Below are 5,627 nucleotides of genomic sequence, written 5' to 3'. Positions count from 1 at the left end.
AACAACCTAATCCACAAATTTCTTAACGAACCATAAAATAATCATGCTTATGACAAGTGTCATATTCTTATTGGTTCTATCTAAACCTTAGGTTAAAATAAATAATACACCTAGGACCATCAATATTAATCAAACCTTATGTTATAATTAATATTCTTAAACTATAGGTTAAACTTATAAAATTCATAACTATTGCTATGAGTTTCAAACTAAGTCCTGATTTGAACCAAAATCCACGGAATCTAAAATACTACAACTACTACTATATAGCTAACTAAGTAAAATTCCTGGACGCTACAACCACTACAAGAAAAAATTCTTTTAATAACACCGAAAATGTGTTATCAAAACATACGATAACACTTTCTGATGTGTTAAGACCGACTATGTTATCGTAGGTCAGGGTACTTTACATAACACTTTATCAGTGTTATACAGATATGTTATTGTACTGTCAACGATAACACAATTTCTGTGTTATTTTAATATATAGATAAGTGTTTAATTATGTTATTTATAGTCGATTATATAACACTTTTTTTGTGTTATACTACACTTTAGTATATCATTTTTTTTGTGTTATACTACACTTTAGAATAACACATTTTTTGTGTTATACTACACTTTAGTATAACACATGTGTTATATTAGCTTAAAGAAACATAATCTTTTTTTACTTACACAAAACTAGGAAAACAAATATGAAAGTTGAAGCCAAATAAGGTAGCATAAATAGATTTTTATTAATTACTCAAATGTAATTACAATATTTAGTCTACTAATCTAGGCTTAAGAAATCATATTACAACATAATTTATGCCCAATTCAAATTCCTTTATCACTAAATATAAAACAAGACATGTATACAAAAATTAGTGAAATACATTCTTCCATTCTAAAAGCCTCAACTACAAATGTTGTCAAGAATTGCTCCAAAGAAATCATCTCAATATACCTGCACATTGTAAAAAAAAAGTCTTTTTATTATTAAGAACATAAGACTTAAGCTAGTTTCCACGTGTAAGCATATAAAGTTTAAATTAAATTTGTAATAACTCCAAAACTTGACGAAACAGCAGGGTATAGCAAGATGTACTACCATGCAAAACAACGACTGAAACCAAATCCAACTGAGCTTTCATCAAGAACCCAATTACAGCAAGAACCCAATTACAGCTGCCTTCCCATTTATAATCTCATTCTTCCATGTGAAACCAAATCGTCCTGAGCTCTCATCAACCACCATCCTTACTTATCAAGCACACCAGAATTGATGAGTATAGTAGCCTATATATATATATAGACTATGTATAAATCTTATCAAATATGTAACAGTTAAAACTTCCAGCATTTTTTGTAATTATTTAGCATGATAGCTTATGTATTTGATATTATATCTATAGTCTAGAAGCCATTTCACAAAATATCATCAAAACAGACCAGTTTACAAGATAATGTTACAAAAATATGTATATTCCCAAAAGATGTTGATGCTTATATGTACATTAACTTAACATGAAGTAACACTTACCAGCTTAAATGATTCTAACAAAGAGCCAGAATCAGAATTCAAAAGAGCAAAGGAAGAAAAACTAATCCAAGAACTTAACCATCTTGAAGTTCAAATACAAAAACACTAGACATACAAGTGAGCACTTTAAATCGCCAATCCTATTTGCTTATAATGTCTATATTGCTAGTACTAATGTAAGTAACCTCAAGTGACTCAGAAAATAAAGAAGATTGTCTAGGTTCTACAACAGGTTTCTTATGCCTGCAGATTCTTTCCCATAATGTTGTTGAATTGGCATGACTCTTCAACATTGGAACAATAATTGTTTAGACTAAAATAAACAGAGTTGAACCCTTCACTAATTGATTTATATTGCTTACCATTTTCTTCCAGCACCCAATGCATTTGTTAAAGCACCACCAGCTAAGTGTCCTAGATGCCTTACCTGAAATAATGGAAAAAGAGATACCTAAACTTCACAACTACAAAAAGCATGACTGAAAAAGAAAATGTATACTGACCTTGGGCTCAGATCGTTACTTTGTTGGATCCATACTTTGTACTTCTAGAGATTTGAGCCATAAATACATGTTTGCAACTTGATCTTTAATCATTTCCTGAGGCAGAAAATAATAATAAAAGAAATAGTATTAAGGAACAGAATGAAACATCTCTGAATAATAAAAAAAATATAAGTAAAAACTGCAAGCAATATTCATTTAGTTACTATATTAGGATTAATATGTACTCTCAAAAAATTATGTTTGTCTATAAGATGGATGCATGTATTTATGTGTTTATTCAACTAAGCCTTAATCTACGAAACTTAAACGAGTACTCTACCTAGACAAACCCATATAGGCCAGGAATGGACATAGCATTTGCACCAAGTACTTTTAATCCAAAGTCAACATGTGGCTGCAAAAAACATTAGAGACATGTATAAATCAAATCTAAATATAAAAAATCTAGTTTAACTAAGATCTTTTGGTTAAATTTCTTATAAAGATAGTGAAAATTAACAAACTAAGAATATACACAAGTTCAAAACAGCAAGCAAGATTAGGAGAAACAACAAGAACAGAGAGAATGTGAACTAATGAAACAACACAATCTAATGTAAAACACATACAGCAGGGGGAAAATTAAAGAAGTTAATGTTAGTATGAAATTTTGAGGAGACGGTTTCTGGTATGTCTTAAATTTTTGTTTCCTGTTTGTGTTCTAAACTCTTGGCTTTAGTGTCAAGTTTATGATTTTTGAAGAAAATGTCTATATATGATATAGAAGAACTCAATCATACTTTATGCTTAATCATTCAACTTTAGTTGCAAGCCAGAAGCAAAAGAAAATCTATTTCATTTTCTGCCATCTGTTTCTTGTATGCAGAACGTTATGTGCTATACTAATTTAGGCATATAAGGTCTAGTACTAATTACTGCAACAAGCTATGGATTCAATTGTTCACATGCTTAATAGCCACTCTATCAGTACTCTTGCAGTACCCTCAAAACCAAAGTGTTGGAAGTCATAAGACTAATAAAAAATCTAAAAAACAAAATCCACAAATTGAAAAACTGTACAGAAACCAAAAATAAAAAATCTTACTCAAGAAGCGATAATGAGAGGTTGGACTGTCCAAAAGAAGGCTGAATTATCTAAGTTCTATGATATTACTATGAAATGATTCTTAAAATATACATGGTTAAATTAACTAAAACTTATCATGGTTCTTATCATGCATTACTTTTATAGATAAAAAATGTATAAAAATTATTTTTATTATACAAAATGCAGAGCACAATATACTGATTGGAATAAAAACCATGATAATATAAATGATTAATGTCATTGCAGGCCTGTAGTGTAGTGCCAAAGAGATCCTCTAATATAAATAAAATATGGTTCTTCTAGTATTATATATTTGTAGTGTAGTGCCAAAGAGATCCTTGGGAGTATATGACACACATAAAGACTAGGTCCACATCAAGTTAATATAATACATATTTGGCAAAAAAAATATACACAAAGTACCCAATCTGCCTTGAATTTCTCGTGATTGTTTAAAATACCTTTTTTAATCAAACATTCGGAAGTTAAAAATTGATATTGCTACTATAACCCACCAGATAATTGTTGATAAAAAAATTAGCATCTAATTCATTACATACAGAAAGAAATATCAAGTATACAGCCAGAAAAAACTGGTGCATACAGGGTGGCATGCTTTACTAGACTATATGATCACAATTATCTTCTTCTACATATCCATGGAATTTGAGATGGCCCAAATCAGCAATGCATATATACATACATGTAACATTCATCTAATGAGGAAAAAAGATATAATTTCTAATATAAACAAGAAAAAAAATCACAAAGAAAAGAAAAACAGAAAATTGAACGAAATGATACAAAACCCCAGTACCTTAACAGAGGAAACCTGATCAATATTCGTAAGTACATCAATGGAGCATTCAAAAAGTCCATGCATCGAGCCTTGCTCAAGTTCTTCCGTCTACAACAACAATTATCTAGTTTTAGTTTTGTAGTGATAACTGGATGTATAAATTTATAGCCTGCTAGTACTAGGATAGATCACCAAATACCTTATAACCAGCAGAAAGAGCATAAACAGCTCCAGGCAACAACACAATCATGTGCTCATTTAAAATGGAAGACTCCTGCATGTAAACAAACCAGTTAATATAATAATGTGTACCCCTTTTTAAAAGGAAGAACTAGATGAAATTGCATCCTCTGAATTTGGCAGCAGTAACACAAAAGAGAGTTCTTACAAACTCCTTTAGATGCAAAAATATAGAAACATATGAGCTCACAAAAGAAAGGTGGAGATGGAGAGAATTTGAAAAGAAACAAACTATTTAATACTTCAAAGTCCACAAAAAACCATCATAACCTCAGAGTAGTCACTATCACAAGATTTCATTCTATAGTTGCTAAAATCATAAATGATGTTAAAGTGGTTACAAGATACTCTACAAAGATTACTTACAAGAGTCTCTATCAATTATGTTTTCATATTAAAAAATATGATTTAAATTGTTTCTTTTGTGTTTTATTTTGATACTTTTCAAAATTAAATTGATATTTCTGACATTTCATCAATGTTTCCACAATATTTCTGCTATATTTTGACAGATAAAGTTTTACACTCAGAAAAATAAATCAAACATTAAAATTAATCAAGTGAACATTAAAATAAATCAAACATCTAATGGAAAAAGACAATCAAATCTCAACTCAAAGTTTCCATAGCTCTTGCTGCAAAAATAAAAGTTTCAATAACTCTCTTACTTTCTCATCAGGCAATGCAATGACAGATTCGGCCCCTGTGATTGACAATATTTTTGCAAGCTCCCATTTACCATTTGGGCATTGAAACCAAGTTGGCTTGTTCGACTCCGTGAGATCATTCTTGCAACCACTCCTTCGGTCATCAATCTCTCTATACCCACTAGCTTCATTGTGTAAGTTTCTGTCCTTGTTCCCGTATGTTTATATGTATTTTTTCTCCATGCAAGTTTGTATTGTTGTTGCAATTGTAGGCACATATACTAGTTTAGCACTAGAATGTTTTAGCCGATATCGTGTAGTTCTTAGGTTATTCTGATATTATGGGTTCCAAACCCAGTTCATGCGTAGATAACCCAGTTATGGTTCTTTTACTAATTTTTTTTTAATTTTGAATGGCGTATCTTGGACACCAAGATATCGGGTAAACAATTAGGGTTTTGCAAAATGCACGTTTCCCAAAAATTCTACTCTTTGGGTAACCGCCAGATTTTTCCCTGAAATATCGGGATCTTCAAAAAATAAATCCACCTTCCTTTCCTTCGGTGAAATACACGCTCTGAGAGACTGGCCTCATCCATTGGATCGAGTCTACCTTGTAGCCTTGAATATTTGACTTAGGTCATCCCGTTTTTTCATTATTTCTTGCTCGCTTAGCCCTCACCCTTTTGCTCTCTTGCTAGATGCTGCAGAACACGGGAAAGTGGTGGGGGTCAAGGCTCGTGATTCCTTATTCACCAGTAACTCTGAGCCCGGAGTCTCCTTTCACACGGAACCAACGCTTGATTCGGGAGCACGA

At 31.4% G+C, this 5,627-nt stretch overlaps 2 long non-coding RNA genes across 2 annotated transcripts; both read right to left on the bottom strand.

Moving 5' to 3' along the window:
• Positions 1 to 724: 724 nt before the first annotated feature.
• Positions 725 to 1,235, bottom strand: LOC133821646 (uncharacterized). The gene is made up of 2 exons (XR_009887724.1): positions 1,100 to 1,235; positions 725 to 955 (listed from the first exon to the last, which is right to left on the bottom strand). It is a non-coding gene; the product is annotated as an uncharacterized LOC133821646 (long non-coding RNA).
• A 481-nt stretch (positions 1,236 to 1,716) lies between these two features.
• LOC133821645 (uncharacterized) lies at positions 1,717 to 2,644 on the bottom strand. Its single transcript, XR_009887723.1, has 3 exons — positions 2,367 to 2,644; positions 2,035 to 2,130; positions 1,717 to 1,958 (listed from the first exon to the last, which is right to left on the bottom strand). It is a non-coding gene; the product is annotated as an uncharacterized LOC133821645 (long non-coding RNA).
• Positions 2,645 to 5,627: the final 2,983 nt, after the last annotated feature.

This window comes from Humulus lupulus, chromosome 3, assembly GCF_963169125.1.
Source record: "Humulus lupulus chromosome 3, drHumLupu1.1, whole genome shotgun sequence".
NCBI classification, from domain to species: domain Eukaryota; kingdom Viridiplantae; phylum Streptophyta; class Magnoliopsida; order Rosales; family Cannabaceae; genus Humulus; species Humulus lupulus.
The sequence above is the reverse complement of the archived record's forward strand: the minus strand, read 5'-3'. Positions and strand labels throughout refer to the sequence as shown.